The sequence below is a fragment of the Pinus tabuliformis genome, chromosome 8, assembly GCF_031772625.1.
Source record: "Pinus tabuliformis cultivar Carrire ecotype Pingquan chromosome 8, CPIR1, whole genome shotgun sequence".
In the NCBI taxonomy this organism is placed as follows: Eukaryota; Viridiplantae; Streptophyta; class Pinopsida; order Pinales; family Pinaceae; genus Pinus; species Pinus tabuliformis.
This window is the reverse complement of record NC_142294.1, coordinates 1,056,623,762-1,056,645,426: the sequence shown is the minus strand read 5'-3', so window position 1 is coordinate 1,056,645,426 and position 21,665 is coordinate 1,056,623,762.

The window sequence follows — 21,665 nt, the reverse complement described above, 5'->3', positions numbered from 1 at the left end:
GGAATCCTGCACCATATGAACTTTATGTATCTTTGAAGGCATGATGTCAAACAAAAACATAAAATAAATGACTCTTATCATCATGAAGTTGTGCACTCAATATTTTTTCTTCTCCTTGTCCTTGTGAAGATCACTATCTAAGAAACATACCATATGTACTATATGCATCATCAAAATAGTCATCCACAATCATCCATAAATTTGATCCGAATAACAACTATGTAACCCAAGAAATATAAGCATCATCTGAGGCAATCTCATAACCACATCATATCATGATTTATCATTTAAACACTTCAACAACATAAGCATCCTCACTATTGATAAGAATCATTATGTACCAAAGACTTCTAAACATAATGCCAATAATGCATCATTAGAAGCATAACATATTCTCTCCCTGAACCTGTGCCAATTGTTCATTGTCAGAAATGATCATTGCAAATATCAGTAAGAATCATCAAGGCATCATCATAAATCAGATATACATCAAGTCATCAACAACTTATGAGGGTCAAAATCACTTCTAAGTAACATTCACTGAATATAGTCATTAATCATATAGACAGAAAAGATAATTGATAATTGTTTGAACCATATCAGACCCCTTTTCTGAGTCTATCCCACCGCTTCTTCATCAATCCAACATATACATGACTGAGTAGCCTCAAACTCATGTATATACGCGAATTTTCTTCATGATAACTGTGTATGAGAATTAGAACACTGAAATTTCATACTTTTAGTTCCTCCTGAGTCTATTATGTCTGTATACTGAGCTATGCCACATATTTCTGACTGTAGTTCCTTTTTCTTCCATACCTTGGAGTGTGATGATGTTTGCTCCTTTTGGTATGTTGGCCGAAATTTTCTCTCAACTTCTTTTGCTATATGCCCAAACTTGTTACAAGCATAACATCTTATATGTTTCATATTCCTTCTATAGTAGTCAATGCTTTGTGACCAAACATATTGCAAGAAAAACAATATCCCTTAAAGTACCTGGAAGCTGATGATATTTCTGTGTGATGGCTATTAGCTTGAATCATTCTACTTATGCATCTGGCTGCAACATGTCCAAAATTATGACATATAAAACATTCAAAATTATTCATCTGAGAAAAGAACTGATTATCACTTTCATAGTTAGGAGTAAATTATTTTCTTTGAAGACTTTCTTTCCTTGGTTGTTGATGGTGTTGACCTCTTATCTCCTTGTTGAGCATATCAGATTTTGCATTAGAGTTCCTTGCTTCATTTTGTGAGCTAGATTCACCTTTAACAGTTTCATGAAAACCAAGACCAGATTTGATGGTAGGAGACCTTTGACTACTAAGAATATCATCCAAAATCTTAGTACTATCTTGAAATCGTAAAAGTTTATCCTTTTCTTCTATTTTACCTTTTAGGATATTTACCTTTACCTGATATTTCTCTTCCTTTTCATGATACAACTTCTTCATGATTTCTTCAGCTTTTCTTCATTCTTCCACTTGTTTCTTTAATTTGAGAATCTCATTTTCTTGTTCTTCATATACTTGAGATAGTTCTTCATTCTTCTTATTTGAATTTTCAAGATCTTCGCTTAGAGAGATTATATCATCTTCAAGACTTGCATAGTAACTGGATATTTATATAAATTTCTTGATTGTTTTATCCTTCTCATTTACTTCATTTCTCAATGACGTTACTTCATCCTGCAGCCTTTGACATTGATCTTCCTTTTCCTTGTACTTCTTGCTTACTTTGTTTCCTTTCTCCAACTGAGCTTTTAATTTGGTAACTTCTTCTTTGTAGGTACATTCCCTTTTATCAATTAGATCCTTATGGTCTCTAATTGTGTCTGTGAGATTTTTAAATTCTACCTCTATTTGATTTCTTTCTCTTTCACCCATAAGAGCAAATTCAATTGTTTTGTTGTCACATTCATTATATTCAAATGAAAAGAGAAATGTATCACCAAAGGACAACAAATTCGTACTTGATAATTCTTTTGCTTGTTCATCTTCATTTTGAGGTTTTTCTAAATCCGAGTTGCTTCCACATAGTGGCCAATCGTCTCTCCCACTGTCACAATTCACTTGATATGTCTTCTTCTTTTGAGGTGCTTTCTTCTTTAGCTTCTTTCCCATTGTTTCTACAGATCTCCTTCAAGCGATCAACCTTTTTCCAAAGGACTTGCTTTGATACCAATTGTTGCGAATAATACTGAGAGGGGGGGGTGAATCAGTATTTACAAATCAATAACTTTTTCATTTCCATAATCAGATTTATATATGCTAATTCAGTGAAGGGAACTCGCGTGTGCATGCAACTATTCTTAAGGCAACCAACATATATCCAATGAACTTATGATTCAGTTAATTCATCATATGTTAATATTTCATCAGTGCATCAGTAATTTTTTAAACATTAAACAATAACCATGTTCAATAATAATAGAATAAACCATCACAGATAAGAAACACACATGAACACCAAGATTTAAGGTGGAAACCCAATGCGGGAGAAAAACTACCTATTGTTGTTGTGTCTGTATTCTTTTAATGTAAAGAATAATCTATTTACAATCTTGTACTGGTGCAGACTCATACAAATATGCAGGTACCCACCTACAGAAGGCTCTCCAGCTTCTACTAGAAGGGAGCTACAACCCCCTAGCTCTTGTACTAGCCAATATGTTTACTAGTACGTAGGTACTGGCCTATAGAAGGCTACAACCTTCACTCGTTCTCCAACTACTATTGGAAGGGAGCTCCAACCCCCTGATCAAATCGCTAGCCACCACTGGCAGGAAGCTTCGACTTACTCACTGAAGGCTCCAACCCTCAGTATTCTCTAGGGACCATGTTTCATTAATTTTCATACTGGATGCTCCTAGTATACAACACTACAATATGAAGGCCATGTTTCATCAAATTTTCACATGGACCCATTAGTAACATTGAAGCTAAAAATCATTCACCACTACAATACAACCATTAAAGACATTTGCATCAACCAATCACTAAAACTCAATCATCAATCTCTGACATAACTGAAACCCAATCATCATTCTCTGAGTCAACCATAACTGAATCAATAAATCACTAAAACCTCTAACATAATGAATCAAACAATCACTGAACCTCTGAAATACTGAATCAAACAATCATTGAACCTCTGACACAACTAAATTAACCATTCATTCAATCTTAATCAAATTCAAGCAATCAATTGGAATAGGTAGATCACTGTAACCAGTACACAGATCTGAACCCAGAACACTGCATCGACAACCGGAACTAACTGTAACCTCAAAAGTCATGTGTCAGAATGTATATGCTCCTTCAATGAAGCCAACCTGCGTGTATATGCTACTTCCTTTAGTCCAACCTACGTATCCCTCTAAGGATACTGAATCATAAAACCTCTGAATCACAATTGTACCAACTAGTAACAATCTGAAGATCTACTGTCAAATTACAGATATCTAAATAGATAGAAATAAAGATCACCCTTCTCACTTAATAAATCAACCAATCATACTCAATCTCCTTATGTATTCAATTCTACTTTCAGATCTTTGAAGAAATCATTGACAGGAAGCAGTAAAATAGCAGCCCTGATTAGATAGATCATTCATATATGAACAACAGGATTTTCTTTTGCATATGCTACTTGGAAGAGCTGAACTAGCGTGTATACACACCTTCACCAAAGCGAACCAATGCATAGATCTACAAATACTTACTTATAACTTATACCCAGATCAACACATATAAAGGATAAAATGTGCGTTAGCAATCATATCTAGCCTATCCATTATCAGATCACATAATGATAAGTCATTATGAGCCTGATCTATCATTAGATTTCATCCATCATTAATCACTCAGGTGCATACTTATTTCAAATCAAGCAAAGAATCAGAAACCAATAACATGCATATTTTCTTTTGACCTAACACTTCATAAGATATTCATTACTTGTGCTCTTATCCCTTTAATCTTCTCCTCCTTATATAGTTTTAGCCTTTCTCAATACCTCGGACCAAAACCTCAGACCAATACCTCGGACCAATACCTCGGACCAATACCTCGGACCAATACCTCGGACCAATACCTCGGACCAAAACCTTGGACCAATACCTCAGACCAAAAACTCGGACCAATACCTTGGACCAAAACCTCGGACCAATACCTCGATTTTCCATCCCATACGCTATTTTCCTTCTGGAAAGTGTGTGCATATGTATACACATATTCTATTCTGTGAGCCCGCCTATATACGCTAATTGGATAATGTGAACTAGTGTATACTTCTTAAACCATTCTCTTTCTTCAATTTCTTGATTCTGATCTGTAGTCCTTTGTTCCTTCATCCTATCCTTTTGTACCATTACTTTGTTCCCTCTTAATAGACCTGTTATAATGCGATTTTCCATATTACTTATGAAATGATTCCTTTGAACTGCCCTGCATTTTTTTACGTCTGTAAACACAACTTCCATGCATTTTGTCACATCTGATATCTCTCCTTTAGATTCATCTAGTTACATAGATTTAGCTAGTTACCATATACAAGTGAGTTGTTTTGCTATAAGTGGGTTTCCATCAAGTACAACACATGCATCATAATGCCAATGTGATCCCTTTAGAAATTCATCTAGTCCTTCTAAGACCTACGAGGTTCATGTTGTCCAGTCTACCACAGCAGACAAAACCTCTAAGGGTAAAAATAAGGACAAAGATAGGCCAAAGTCGATGCCACCCTCCTAAATTTTATGCTAGTGATGCTTCTCAACAAAAGCTGAAGTATCCTTGCCTCATCTATGAGGAGGATCATTACACTAAAGATTGTCCTTGACGATATGAAGTTAGTTGCTTGCTAAAAGGGACCCCGGTTTTCTTAAAATAACCCTTTTCATCCCAATAGACCCAAATGGTAGACCACCTCAGTCTTCCGCTTCCGTAGGTTCCCAAGTGTTTATGATGAATACGCCTATAAATGCGGCTACCAGATATAAATATTATCAAACACCTACTTTGATGGTAGGGAAAGAGAATGAAAGTACCCCTTCCTACTCTATCTTGTCTACCTCTGGTCCTCTCCATATAGAGTGACCTAGTCCTGATTCCGTTGTTTGACCACCCTCTCGAGGTGTGTTGTTAAAGTCCTCGTATAATCTAAACACTTGAGCTGCTCAGCACTACAACATTGTTGAGGATTTAGCTCAAGCACCTTCAGACATGTCTGCCCTTGAGGTCCTTCAAATTTGTCCCTCTCAGCAGAAAGCATTGTTGTCGGCTATTGGAGGTGTTGATCCATTTTATTCTAATCTCATTTTCTTTAATCTGGAAAACCATGATCTACGCTTACTCCATACGATTTCCTCTCTCATTTAGGTAATCATTAATGAAAATATGATTCACAGGATTGTCATTTATGAGGGTGATTGCACCTACATTATGTCTGTGTCTCATTGGAAGGCAATTGGTTCTCCTACCCTGAACCAATCACCTAACACATTGGAAGCCTTTGATGGATGCGATTCTCGACCATTCGGTGTCCTTCCTAATCTTGCCATTACCTTGGAGGGAAAGAAGGTTAATGTTGAAATAGAAATTGTTGATGCGAATCTTAAATATAATATTCTACTCGGGCGGAGTTGGACTCATGATATGCATGTTGTAGCCTCCTCTCTTTTCCGCGTGATCCGTTTTCCTCATCAAGGGAAAATCGTCATGATCGACCAATTGTCTTTCTTTACCTCGTCCTCCTCGAATGGAAATGTTCCTCACGTGAAGCATACCAGTGCCCCATATGAGAGTATGGAGGTTGGACTTTTCAAAGATCCTGCCTTAATGCGTATTTTTCCTCTCCCACATCCACATGTCGCCTCAGTCAACATGATCTCGGTTAAGTCTAATCCTTGGGTCATTCCCCCTTCTGATCAAGTTGATTCATGCGGTGACATCAGTTCATTAAGCCCCACTGAGATTAATTATGTGGAGGTTGTTTTGGCTTCAGCCTCGATATCTACTGATCACACTACTTTGGGTACAGATCTTGATGTGTATTTTCAATCTCCTTGGCTTTGTTTTTTGGATTCTTCTGATCCCTTAATCAAGAAGTTTCCTACTAATGAAAGTATCAAGGAAATTATGTATCTTGAGGAAGCACCTTGGAATGATACTCATCATCGTTCCTCGTTTTTACCTGGACAGGGAGTCATGTCTACCTGTCTTGAGAAATTCTCTTCTCATTTCCCGACCCACCCACTTTAGATGCCTATCATGACCCATGAAGTCTGGTAAAAAAGGAGCATGGGTAATATTACCCAATAAATTCCAATTGACATTTCAGTTTACCCTAATATTGTCAAGATATTTCAACAGGGGGCACCTTTTCCTTATCATTTTCTCGCCTCCTTTCATGCGAATTTTTGTTGATTCTCTACCATTTCCCCATTATCGCAATAGGGTTTCCATCTTATGACTCGTAACCCTCACTCACCCATGGGGCATGGGGGCACAACCTTTTATGAGTTCTACTCTATTATTTGGTCGATTCAATGCTTACACGTCATGTCAATGGTAATACTCTAGTTTTCCTCTCTGTTGATTGATTACTCGAGTCCAGAAATGGGAACCCTCAAAAAGTATTATGCGTGAGTCATCTCACATGCTTACTTATGTACATAAGTGTGTTATTCACTTTTGTGTAGTTTGGTTTGGTGTGTTTTTTCAAGCAGCTCCCCTGCTTATTATGTCTTCACCTGCTTTGCAGATGTCTGTGACTCATTATATCGGTTTCACTGATGGTGCTTGATGTAGTACCCAGAATTTATCATCCGTAACATGGGCTATTTATGACCCTCATGGTGAGTTGATTGATCTTCAAGGTATTTGTTTGGGTCCAAAAACTAATAACATTGCTGAGTATAGCGCAGTTCTCGAACTCTTATCAGAATCTATTGCTCTTGACAATCCAGAAATGGTTGTAAACCTTGATTCATAACTTGTTTTTCTTCAGCTCAATGGGAAATATTCTGTTAGAAACCCTCAATTATTGAGAATTTAATTGCATATTCGTCTCTTGGAAATAAATTTTGATTATATCACATATCATCACATTCCTAGGCATATGAATACATTAATAGATGCATTGGCTAATTATGTTTTAGACATACATTTACGCAATATGTGAAAAAAAATTGTATCATAGTAAATAAGAAATATAGCATATATATGCTGATAATGTTTGAGTATAATACATCAAAATCCAAAAAATAATATATGTGTTCCAAGTACATCCATGGCTCGCAGGCCTCCAAACTGTAAATGCTAACTATCGACTACTCTATGTGATGCTCATGGTAGCATGTTACTGCTTATACTACATGATTCAATAATCGACGGATCTGATCCAACACTCCCACTGTGTGCATTGATAACGACGAGGAATGTCATCAATCCATTCATACTCTGGAATCCCTCTCATGAGGCCCTCCAGATTTCAAGCAATCTCCTCTTCGTTGTCGACTCCTTCCTGGTAAGGAGCGACCTCAAATTGTTGAGCCACACGTCTAGCTATAGGGGACATCCTTGGTGGCCTCTCTAGTCCAACATCTTACAAAGTCAAGATGTCACGAATACATATATGAAAAAACAATAAAAAATAAAAAACAGAAATGTTTTTTGCACCTCCATCATCGAAATCCTCTCCCTCTGGGAGTGGCATGTCAGGATCACCGCAGAAGTCAATCCTGCTATATGGAAAATCCTCCGTGATGATCAACTGTCATCTGAGCCACACAAAGAAGGTGGAATTGTAAGACATGTGTTGGCCCCCTCCAGGTCTGGGCATCAGCTTGCTCCATCAAACCATCCATGGATCTCGTGGTATCGGGGGATTCACCTCTGCTAGCTGATAGTGGAACAGTGGGATTTGTTCTAGGAAGACAGTTACCAAGACAGAGCCATATACAAATTTCCTGAGGTTCCTTGCTTTGCATTTGGATAATTTTCACTTCATGTTTACTTTCATGGCTTCCCCTAGTTGAGGAAGTGGGCACGATATAGTCCACGGCATATTGGAAACGAGACTTGTTGGACTCATGTAATGCTTGAGCCCCAGCTACTTGGTTGATGGTCAAGAGCATCACCTTCAATACAAGATCATTTATTGTCATAATGTTGATCTTTCCGCTTGTAGATTTCAGAGCTCCTGGGCAATGTTGGGCAAGGAGCATGTTCACACTCGCCCCAATAGGCCTGCCTCCATACAGTTGGATTGGTTCCCCTCTGCGTGATAGTCCAGTAATGAAGTAAATTTCTGGAGTCTCCAAATCAATCTCTTGATCATGAATCACAAATACCTCTCGTCCAATGTGTCATAGACTAATCAGGTATAGTAGTAGTTCGGGTTGAGCCTGTAGGCCCAATGTTAGAAAGAACTTGAGGAGCCCACAATTCCTCAATGCGTCAAGACAATTTGGATCCTCTAAGGCCAGTTGATCTATTCTTTCATGCTCACATTCTTTCTACTCAATCACCATGTTCTTGCCTTGATCTGCCTGTAAACGCCCCACATTTGATTTAGCATCAGTCTTTGAAAGGGAAACTTCTGATTTAAAGTATTAAAATTAGGCAAAAATCAGAAAAATTTAGTTCTCTGCGTCAGCATGATTGTTTTTAAAACAGGTGCACTAACGGCATGAGTCCTCATGCTAAAAGCCCACGATTAGCGTGGTCCCATGCCTGGATCCCGTTCCGACCATGGGCAAATTTTTTTTGCTAGAAATCCCTCAAAACCCCTAAAAAGACGGTTAAAATCTCAAAAAATAGGTATCAATGCGAAGAGTAGGGCCACGACTCTTACCTGCAATGAACGGTTCGACAATTGGCTTCCTGGATTGCAGCAATCCACTCCTGAAGATTTAGGGCAAAAGTGGGTAAAAACTGCTCCAATGAGGTAAATGGTAAAAATGTTTTACTTTTTCCCCTTTTTATAAGCTTTCCGCTATGTTTTAGGGTTTTAAAAGCATTTTTTCACCATTTTTCCTTAGAAATGGATAATACATTTGCTTCTTGTGCAGCGATAGGTAATGATTTGCCGATGGTGATGCAAAATTGGAGTCGTACTTAAGCTCTTTTCTTGACTCGTAAAAAATCGAAATGAAAAGATTACCGATTATTTTTCCCTTTTTGACTCGTTAAAGAAGATAAAAATAGGGAGTCTACTTTTAGCTCTTTTCTGACTCTCAAAACACAAAAATATTGTCGAGCTCTTGTCGTTTTGACCTCATAAAATGGTTTCGAAACGTCGTTTACCTAGTATACATTTACCCCTTTTTCGGGCTAGGATAAACTATGTACGAAAAGGTAATCCTTGGTTGACATGGCCAAGAGGTTCTTTTGAGTATTTTTTTCTACCTTTTCAGGCTCAAGAGACAACTTTACGAAAAGGGACCTTTTGGAGTTTTATTTCCATGTCTTTTTCAAACTCTCTAAACATGAAAAATATATCGAGTTTTCCTTTGTCAGACTCGTTAAAAGATTAAACATGAGCTTCTCCTTCCTAAGGCTCATTAATCTCACTAAGTTGGATCTGTCTGAAGGATGGACTTACATTACAAGCATATGATATCCCCTTCAAGATTGTGATAAATAATAATTGGGGTACCTACCAGAAATGGTGGGGGAAAATGGAAAATTTTTACCAGTTGTGTCGGCAGCTCGTCGCTCTTGAACATGACACTCTTTGCTTCATGTCAAGTTGGGATATCCTCACTTCATCTTTCACCTCCTGGGGTTTAGGTCATCCACTTTTTTCCTTTCCAATTGATCTTTGCCATGACATCATAACCTCCAATCCTATGGATCCAAAATTTTGCCAAATTCTGGAGTCGTGTCGTCAATATGTTCAAGAGTTAATCCTTCTACAGTTTACACTCATTCTTGATTCTCTTTATCATCCATAATCATTGCATCCCCTTGTCTCACTTCATTGATGTGGGATACATCATGGCCCTCCTTCGAAAAGGTCGCTTCTTGTCGACTTCAGCTCATTATCTGGGAAGTTAGCCGAGAGACTCCCTTCTAGTACCTTAGAGCTTGCATGCCTTAATGGAAATTTCTTTGCACTCGACGACAAGTTCTCATCATTGGCATTCGATCGAGTGACTTCACAGGTGTTCAAATTTAGTTCCTTATTCACACTTTGTGGATTGTGCTATTGGTACCTTGAGGACCATTATCATTATTGGTGGTTTCTCTTGCGCTTGTTAATGGTTCACATCATTGACTGGTAATCAAGTGACTTTCTAACATGTTCAACTTCGACATATCTTTTCACATGTTAGAATTTGTACTTTGATCAGGTCGTGTTGGAGCACAAGACCCTGGGCTCAGATTACAAAAGTCCAGGTTGCAAGGTGATGTGACATTGCCATGCTTACACACATGTATCTTTCATATGGATGGTTGCGACCATACCATGAGTCTGTTATATGTGATCTTTCTCATTATTGGATGGCTACAACCATACCTCAGGTTAGATATGATCCTTCTTACTCGATGGTTGCGCACATACCTTGGATCCATTTACATGATCTTTTTTCTGGATGGTTGTGTCCATACCACGATTCATGTATCTTTTATCAGAGATTTTAGTGATGTATATGTATCTATGCTTGCTTGCAAGTTTTCCGATGATAATTTCCGGTTCCATGCATCTACTTGTAAATCATTTCACCCCTCACTCTTATTCGGCTTTCACGCTTTAGGGGGCATCTGTTATACAACATTTTGTCACTGTCCATGTACTCCACATTCCTCGATCCTTGAGGACCTCTACAGTGAACCTCATGTGTTTTCCTGCCATGAAGAACATGTCCTTACATCACTCTTCATCTACAGAACATTTCCCTCTTACATGATTTCCCAAGAATATTTCTTCAAACCCAGTTTTCAAGACCGGCGCTATCACTCAGTTTCTTCCCTGCATTGATTTGTAGAGCCTAACACTAGGCCTAGTGCCGAACAGTGTTGGTAATCCATTCATAACCCACGCCGACCCTCTATTGGAAATTTTTGAAAAATGGAGTCGAAGCTTGCAGGTTTAGAAGCTTTGTGAATGGAATTCTGGTAAATGGTTAGTCAAGATAGAGCCGAGAGAGACTGTTTGGGCTCTTTTCCCCTATTAAAATGGAACAAACCAAAAGGGATAAGACTTCTCCCATCATAAGAGGATCCATCTCCCCTCTCTCAAGCTATGTAAACTTCCCCTTTTCGAACCTCATCTAGCTAATGAAGGAGCTTGAATAACCAGCAAAATCTTGATAGCTTTAGCCTTTTAATTTGTGCTTGTGAAGGGAGAATAAGTTTGTAGTTTGTTTGGTCTAGAGAATAGAGGGAGAAGACTTGAACTTCCATTTTATGAGGTGAATCATGAGATGCTAACAGTGGTATTGGAACCCAGACACGTCGAAGGAAACCTGCAACACTAAGGTGAAGGTTGTACTTTCCTTTTTGTCATAATAATAATACAACTAATATTTTGTTTCCTATATCAATTGCATATGGTATTTGGTAGCTTAAGACTCCTTAGCCTCTTAAGTAGGTTGAATTTATTGTATGCTATCATGTGTGCTTTGGTTTCTTGTCTATTTGTTTCAGGTGCTTGATTGACATTAAAGAGTTGATCGCTGGAGCAAAGACACAAGGACTTCATCAAACAAGGATTAGCGATACAAGAGGTAGGATCTTATCCATTCTCAATCTAAGGGAACTTATGTCAGATTGTCTTTTTTGTGGCTGGACCCTCTCCCCTAGGATAGAGGGATTGTCTATGTCCATAGAGAGAATTTTCCTACACCACACTAAGTAATATTTTCCATTCAACTACATTCTTTACAACTTGTAAATAAATAACTCGGAACAAGTCATTACACTACTTTCTATTATTTATTAATCAGCGGTTCAGATTTTGATATTGAACTGGCTAAGATTTGTCTTCCTGTTGTGAAATTGTGTGTCCTATAATGTTTCATTTCCATTGTCTATGTAAAGCATATAAAGTGTCTCTAAGAGAGTAGGAATATTGGCAAGTTTGGTGATCCTTGAACTATGTTACAAGGAAGAAACCCAATGGATTAGGGTGGGCACATCCTCACGAAAGGGTCACAAATACCAAAGTTGGTACTAGCTAGTGCCTTGAGTTAGAAAAATGTATTTACCCTTGTCTTAAAAGTGCATGTGGAGAGGATTTTGATATTGTCTTTTTAAAATTTATATCAGTTAACATTGATGGATAAAGTTCATGATAAGTGAGTCAGGATATCCTTGCAAGGTGGTTGTTGATTAGCGGAAGTTGTCATGGCCATTATGTCAGGCCAGGTGGTCGCACTCCCCTGATCATGAGAAAAATTGTGATTAAGTTGGAAGACTTGTTAGTCTAGCTTGATTGTTTAATAGTGATGGTTAGTGGGCTCGTTCGCAGAAGCTTCTATTTCCCTAATCCTTTTTATAGAGTTGTTAGATTCAATTTCCAAATGTTTTTATAGTACAGAGTTGAGTTTTAGAGAGTTGTGATTTGCAATGTTAAGTATAGAAGCTATAATGCTTGCATGAAGACAAGCATAGTAGAGGTATCACACTCTGTTAAGCTTACCTGCATATAATCCTAATTGTATATAATCTGACTCCAACAGGTTATGAGTTGTGGGGGCAGATCAACATAGACACTTGAACCAATCCACATGGTTATATGCATACTCATTATGAGAGAGAAAGTACAAATGTATGTGTCAAAATATCAAAAACTCAAATCATGTATGCAATATTGAAAATATGATACCAACTCTTGAATCGATCCCTTTCCTTACTATAGGTTTCAATTTTGTACCACCGTCTCCATTTGTGCTTTTAAAAATTGCAATTCACAGTCAAATCCTGGGCATCATACTAGAAATGGTTTTAAATATTCTTTTAGTTTGTTGTTGGTATTACCATAACATTCCTATATATTTTCATTTTCTCAAGCCCATTTCATCAAAAAAGTCACTAAGTGTTAGGGTTACATTACATTCTAGGGGCTACAATGGTGAAACCAGAGTCTGGGGAACCAACTCACTCTTCATCTTTCAAATATCAATCTCAGAGCAACAACAATAGTTCTCGCTCCCCAAGTATGAGTCCTACCAAGTTCTCATAAAAAAGTTCAAGCAAGGCAAGGAGGCTAGGAGATTCAGAGGGGTTTGTAGGCGTCCATGGGGTCGTTTCGCTACAGAAATCAAGGACCCAAAAACAAAAGAGAATTGCTAGCTTGGAAACTTCGATACCATAGAAAAAGTTGCATATGCTTATGGTTTCGCTACCAAATCCATGAGGGGGATGGAGGCACAAACCAAATTTATATATGTAGATCTAGAAGCCTATATGACCTTCTCACAACCACAATGTGCTACATATCCTGGTAATAATACTGAAGTGCCAACTAATATCAAAATCTCATTATTTTAGAAGCATGAAAACCCACAAGACTTTTGGGTTAATTCCCAATGGTGAGCTTCGAGTACCAAACCTATCAGCTGCAACGAACAGAAGCAGCATCACCACCAACAGCAGCAGAAACAATTCAATTTAAATGGTAGCAACAACATGCTTGGAGATGCAACCATGAGTAATTACTTGAATTCTTAAAAGAATCAGATGCAGATAAATATTTGTGAGTCAATTGAAAGAAGTTCAATGCCCATCTCTCTTCCTATAGATCATCAAAATGAAAGTTCCCGGCACAACATGGGCTAAGATGATACTGCTCTAGCCTTCAAATTATTCAAAAGCATAGATGATCTCATCCATGATTTCACCATTTGATCCTCTGTCTCATCATCAACCACTGCTTATGTACTTGCTAAAATCTGTTATTACCAATCTTCCTTCAATAGAATTTCTACCATCCCTACTTCAATACAATTACCATTTACAAAGCCTGTTGAAAGTGTTTCTTCTCTTACATTCCCCAAAGAGCTTGCATCTGAGGCTTGCAGCGAAGCGTCATCAAAGGATTCATTGACCTCCAACCTGGAACATGGATTCCAAAACTTTGCAAACGTTGCAGGTTTTAATACCTATTCAAACTCAGGCCTGTTGGAGCAGATAATTAGCAGGTATCTTCTTGTGCCTGATATAAGCAAACCCACATCTAATTTTTCGAGTCCCAGTAATAGCACCACTATGGATTATGATGTTTGTCTTCCTAAAGAGATTTGCTATATTTATACTACTTGCACTAGCATTTAATCAACTAGCCTTATGATTAGGGAAGATCTAGAAAGGTTGGTTGAATAAAATTAGCATAGTTTATACTTGAATCGAGAAGAGCAGAAACCTCAACAACAACAATGGAAAATGAAGAATACAAATTCAATAGCACCCACTTATCAATCTCATATCCATGCACATATTCTATGTTCAACAAACCACCTTTTTCTAAATGCTATTGAGGAAATTCTACATCTGACACTAGAGTTGTTTGATAGCCAACAATATGCTAACAATTGGTAATCCTTATGGATCTGCTTTTCATTTCTGATACAAAGCCTCTAAATTGGACATGGGGGAGTGTAGAAGTTTTTATTGCAATTCTAATTAATCTATATAATGGCTTGGTGCTCCGAGGTATTTTTTTATCTGCTCACACCAGAATGGATATCTGCTTAATATTTATTATGTTTCTCTCCAAATCCATAGGTATTCAATTTAACAAAATATATATTTCATGTATAAGAGCCATGTAGGCTTGTCAGTGCAACTTTTTCTGATATGTTTGTATTAAAAAGTCAATATGAAGTAGAATCATGTTCATATTCAGTATCTTGTGCCATCCTTCAAAATGATTTTTCTTAGAGAAAACAGATTAGAAGATATGAAAAGTTACAGGCATGCATGCAGTTGATGTCCTCGAGGTAAATCTGTGTTAGGGTTATTTTGGTGAAATTTCAGATGTTATTGAGGAAATTCTACATTTGACACCAGAGTTGTTTGATCGCCAGCAGTATTCTAACAATTGATATTCCTTATGGATCTGTTTTTCATTTCTGATATAAAGCCTCTAAATTGGACATGAGGGAGTGTAGAAGTTTTTTATTGTAGCACTAATTAATCTATATGATGGTCTAGTGCTCCGAGGTATTGTTTTATCTTCTCACACCAGAATGGATATCTTCTTAATATTTATTATGTTTCTCCCCAAATCCATAGGTATTGAATTTAACAGGATACACATTTCATGTATAAAATTCATGCAGCCTTGTCAATGCAACTTTTTCTAATATATCTATTTTAAAAAGTCAATATGAAGTAGAATCATGTTCATATTCAGTATCTTGTGCCATCCTTTTCTTAGAGAAAATGGATCAAAAGATATGAAAAGTTATAGACATGTATACAGTTGATGTCCTCGAGGTAAATCTATGTTAGGGTTATTTTGGTAAGCTTGACCAAGGTACTAGAAACCCACCTCCGCGAAGCAATTTGAGTGCTAAGTCTATGAAGGCATACATACTCTACCGCCCTCTAGTTTTGATCATGTGACCTCTTAGGAGGAAACATGAATTCTTAACCACTAGGCTTACTCAAGCTGTATACTAGAGGTATTTGGGTCTACAACATACTAGAGGTGTTTGGGTCGAGGCTTATGAGAACTACTCCAACAGATTGGTTCCCGCAACTTATTTGTCTTTAATGTAGCCTATTTAAAATCAATTTTCCATGATGTTATTTTTCTTCCATGATGGAATACACCGTAATAGTATTAGTCTTTAATGTAGCCTATTTAAAAGCAAGTATCCATGATAATATTTTTTCCATAATGATATACACCGTATTGGTAAGTATTTAATACCTATTTAAAAGCAAGATACCATATTATTTTTTCTAGATGGCCAATAGGGTCAAAGTGACCATGTTTTTAAACACCACCACTTTTTAACAATCAGAAAAACAAGCCATACCTTTAAACTGTTTTCCTAAAAGGTGGTAGCTTTCTACCTGACATTCTTTCAGCAATTGAATATGAAGATGTATCTGATTTCGGATTGTTTTAAAAAAAGGGTCCAAGAGTTTTAATTCCCTCTAAACCATTGAAATTTTATAATGTAATCACCAAGATGTTAGCATTATTTTTGTTAGTGAAACTAGAATTCAAACAACAAAATGTATTAATTTGGTAAAAAATCATATATATATATATATATATATATGATTATGATTATTATTATTATTATTATTATTATTATTATTATTATTATTATTATTATTAATTCTTTCACAACTATTTAATGGTTTGATCCAAAGTTAAAGCAATTATATCCAAATACATGTAGATGTGAGATTTGATTCTATATATTTTAAATAAATTCTACAGTTATTTATATTCTTATTATTATTATTTAACATAGTGGAAAATATATCATAACTAAGTTTTCAAACTAGTAGTGGGGATAGTTATTATTGGTTGTTATCTATGAATGCATGCTGATTGTTATTCAAGGAAAACCACTCCACCTAAAATAACCTTGGTGGTGGTCAGTAAGGGTGCAAATGAATACGTTTTTCTATTTGAAATCTAGTTTCTCAACCTTTCAAATTCCAAATTGGCCAAATGGGTGATTGATTGTGCTATTTTCATTCCTTTCTTGAATTGGATCACTCTCCATGGAAAATTTCTCTCATCGAATTGTGTATAGTGAGTGTAGAATATGGAGCGAGATTAGGATTCATTTTTACAAGTGACCACATTTTTTTCATTTGATGCCTAGTGTCCTCCTTTAAGTAGTTTGAGTTGCTTCCATGATCATAGGAATCCTTTTCTTAAAACTTTGGGACAATTAATGTATTAATTCATACACTACCCTATTTACATTAATGAATAAAATTTTCACTTTAAAAGTACAAGGCATTTTAACACTAAGGTTGAACTCATTACACCAAGAGCTATAAAGACAAAATAATTGATGCTATAAACTTAGAACTCTAGGAATGTGCAAGAAATTTGAAACAGTTCTAGTTCACTTCATGAAAATTTGTTTCTCTTGTTTCATATTTTATTAATATTTGATGCATTTAGATCAATTTCTTTCTGCTAAGGATAAAACTGGTAACAGAGTTTGTTTATCTTAGAGTTGCAGAGACAAAATGGCTTGTCAACAAGATGGATGTCACTTTTCTTCTTCGAGAAGATACATTTGTCTTATTTGAATATAGGATAAAATTGTAAAACAAAGCTTGTTTATTTTAGAGGTGCAGAGACAAAATGACTTGCCAGCAACATGGACATTACTTATCTTCTCCTCCGAGGAGATATATTTGTCTAATTTGAATAAAGGTGTCTCTACTAATATTACATTCAGGAAAATGTAACATTATTATGTGGTTGTGTGCTCAATTCTATTACATTATATTACATGAAACACGACAATAGTTTTTTTTCCCTTTTTCGCATTCATAATCAATAGAATCAAAGTTTTCCTCCTCCTATTTTTAGTTTTGAATAAATAGTGTGAGTTTTTAAAACTTAAAAAAATTATAATAACAATTATTAATTCAAAATTATGGTCAATAATTTTTTTATAAATTCAAAATTTTATAAACAAGTGCCATGTGGTGGCAATGTGCAAAAAAAACAAAAGCAGTGATATTGCCACCATGTGGCTCTTGTCATATATGGTTTTATAATTTATCAAAAAATTCTCTAAGACTTCACAATGTTAAGATTCACCAGGACTTTACAAGGTTTATTATTTAGTGGAAGATTCACCAAGATCTTAAAAGATTTTATAATTCAGTACAAGATTTGCCATGATTGTACAAGATAATGTAATATGGTGAGAGATTTGCCATAAAATTTATATATAAATATTATATTATTGACACAATCGCCTTCAATTTTTCCTATATACCATGGGGATTCACCCATTTATTATACATATAAATTTGGGGGGGTTCTTAAAATTTTCCCTGCTCAATTTACATCCAAGTTGGTACAGAAGATAATGCAGGAGTACAAAATAAAACATCAGAAGTCTACTCCATAGCATCCACAATCCAATGCATGAGTTAAATATACCAATAAAGTAATTGAAGCAATTATTACCAAGACTGTGCATATGCATAGAAGGGATTGGTCAGAAAATCTTCCATAAGCTTTATGGGCATATCGTACCACATGGAGAAATACAACAGGACACACTCCTTATGAACTTGTTTATGGAAAGCAAGTCATGTTTTCTATTGAGTTCTAGATAAATACTTTTAAAACAACAACAAATTGGATCTTGATCTATCATAATCCCAAAGACAAAGAATGGAGCAATTGAATGAACTTGATGAGATACAACAATATGTTATTCATAGAATCAATATAGTCCAACAACAAAGATCTAGGTGGCATGATAAGTCTATCAACAAAAGAAAATTCTAGCTTGGTGATTGGGCATTGCTTTTTTATTCAAATTTTAAAGATTTTTAAGGAAAATTTCAAACTCATTGGCTTGGTCCTTATGAGATTGAAATTTTCTTTGATAATGGAGCGGTCAGAATCAAAACCATTCATGAAGAAAAAAGTAACCTTCCTTGTACATGGTCATAGATTACGAATATATCATAAACCATTAACAAAGGAAGAGTTCGTAAGAAATATGCAAGATAATCTTGATTTGAAGTTCATCAAGGAAGATTCTTCTTCCTCTCCAACTTCAACTTCTACTTTATTTTTCAAAATAAATAAATAATAATAATAATAATAATAATAATAAACAACAAAAAATTGATTTGATATATATATATATATATATATATATATAAACATTAAAACAAACATGGTTGGCATGTTTATACAAAAAATCTAAGTTTAAAACCAAGAATCCTTGGCAACATAGATTTTCTTTTTAATTCCCTATTCTTGTCCCATTTATTTTTATTCCTCTTTTGAAAAATAAGACAGATACAGAATTGCCAATAATCTATAGCTCTCATGGAATTTTGTAGCTGACATGACAGATTGCAACGAAGGAAAATGAAGACCACAACAAAAACAATTTGGATGAAGATTACAGCTAAAGCAACATGAGTACAACCTGCAAAAGGACAAATCTAAAATAAGTAAGGCAAACCAACATGTAAGTAAATATTAATTAAATAATAAAGGGAAAAACATTGAATTATGAAATTAAACAAATGTATGACCATTGTTACTGCCATTTTGTGTAATGATTACTTTCATTACAATATGACTTCGGTTCTAATGAAAAATATCTTGTCAAGAGGTATAACTCTGATATGAAACCTTGTTATCATTTAAATTCATTCCCTCCCTTCTATATAACATTCCACTTCCTTCACATACCATCACATTTTTCTTAACCATATCCATTCCACTCAGCCATGTTCCATTGCCAAAAACACCTCAGCTATTACCCAAGTTCCTTCCTCCATAACCAAATTCCTTCCATAACCCTGTCAAATAGAGAAATTAAGGGCTAAGACTTCTTCAACATGGGAATCATTGTATGCTCAAAGTCGAATGGGGCTAAATTCCTTGAAGGATATCTGCAGGTGAAACAACAATTGTAGCAAGCACAAATATTAGAGTTTGTGGAAAATTTTGATGGGCATGAAAAAGAAGTGACAAAATAATTTGCTAGGGAATATGATGGTATAGAAGCGGAGATTGGAGACATTAGATTGGATTTGATAGAGTCATTTGTAGCAGACGCTACCAGATTTCTAAGAATCGGGGAAAGATGGATAAAAAACCAAAAGATCAAGGAGAAACCACCTTATTACACTCCATCCTCCTTCTTTTTTACTCTAATAATTCTAATTGAGCATCAGCCTACAAGGCTAATGGAAATAGTAGGTATTTGAACATGTTTTAGTTCATAAGTTTCATTGTTCTTTATTATTTAACTCAATATTTCCATGAGCTACTAAATTGCACCATTTCTGCAGCTAATGTTTGATTTTGCAACAAAGACGAAGTTTCGATATTTTTTGAAACTCAAGCCGAGGAACGAGACATATGGACGAGTGGCTAATAGCTGGCACAACGATATTTATCTATCTTCATGGTCTAGCTCAATGATAAGAACACCACTTAGGCCCAATCAACTCGAAAGTCATTCAGCAATGAAGGAGCCGAAGGCGAACCAAGCGAGCGAGGAAATTAATTGAAGTAGATATTTAGCCTCATGATTTGCTTCTCCAATAGAAAATCATGAGGAAATCATGATATATTATCCTCTTATATTATTTTTAGTTTCTTTCTAGTAGGATAGGCTCGTAAATCTCTAAATCATTATTTGATGGAGGTTATAAATCTACCTCTTGGCATGACAAACATAGTCTTGAGAACTATGTTTTATTTATCCTTATTATGCATTGCCTCGATGCATATATAGTCCTTTGAAGAGTTGTGTTGTTGCCTACATTTCGCAGAAGGGCCCCCTGGAGTTGTAAGGTTTTATTGTTTTCAACTAACATTTTAATTCTGCATTTTATATTGTGTTTAATTCGTTTATCTGACTGTCCAGTTTGATTGCTAGTGAATTCTTTTGACATTGATCACAGAGTTCATAACAGTGCATGTTTTCTTTAATAATTTTGTTGTAGGATGAATGACTGAAGTTGAGATCTCTTGTGCACATGATAAGTATTATGGTAGAGTATGGATTGATTTATGATTTATAGTATAGTTTGATTTTGGTGAAGAGGATTTAAATTTCCAATTAGTGTTAATTTCTCTTTTTCTATGAGAGTGATTTAGATTTAGTTTCATTTTTTAGTTGAGTAAGTGTGATATTTATTTTTGCAAAGTGTGATATTTCTTTTGAGCAAGTTTGATAATCCTAGTTTCATATTTCTTTCAAGCAAGTGTGATCTTGCTTTCAAGTAAAGTGTGATATTTCGTTTAAGAAAATGCAGTTTTGATTTCATTTTTGTCAAAGAGTCACATATTTATTTTCATGTAAGAATGAACAAAACATTTGCATCTCGATATCTCAATTTAATCTAGGACTTGCTTAAATAATCGAGACTTCTAGTACATACAATACACATACACTTCATCAATATACTAGTTCTGGTAGATAATTTATGTAGTAATTTAACATCAATTAAATTACCAAAAAATACTAAAAACCAAAGGATTATAAACCCAAGGGAATAATATTAAACTAGAGAAATTAATATTATAAACCTGAAAATAAACATGGTTAACCATGGTTTAACATGGTTGATTTTCATATTGACACAATATTTGTAGCAATGCGACGTTGGACCATCATCCACCATGTCGTCACAATGTGAAGTTGGACCATGAGACAATATTTGTCATAATGTGACCATGATTGGTTTTCATATTGAGACAATCTTTCAAACAATGTGACATTGGACCATGGTTGACCATAAACCCAAGGGATTGTTATTATAAACCCAAGGGATTGATATTATAAACCCAAGGGATTAATATTATAACCCAAGGGGACTATAAACCCAACGGAATAATATTAAACCCAAGATATTAATATTATAAACTCAAGTTATATAAAACCTAAAATAAACATGGTTGACCAAAATTGACCATGGTTAATTTTCATATTGACACAATCTTTGTCA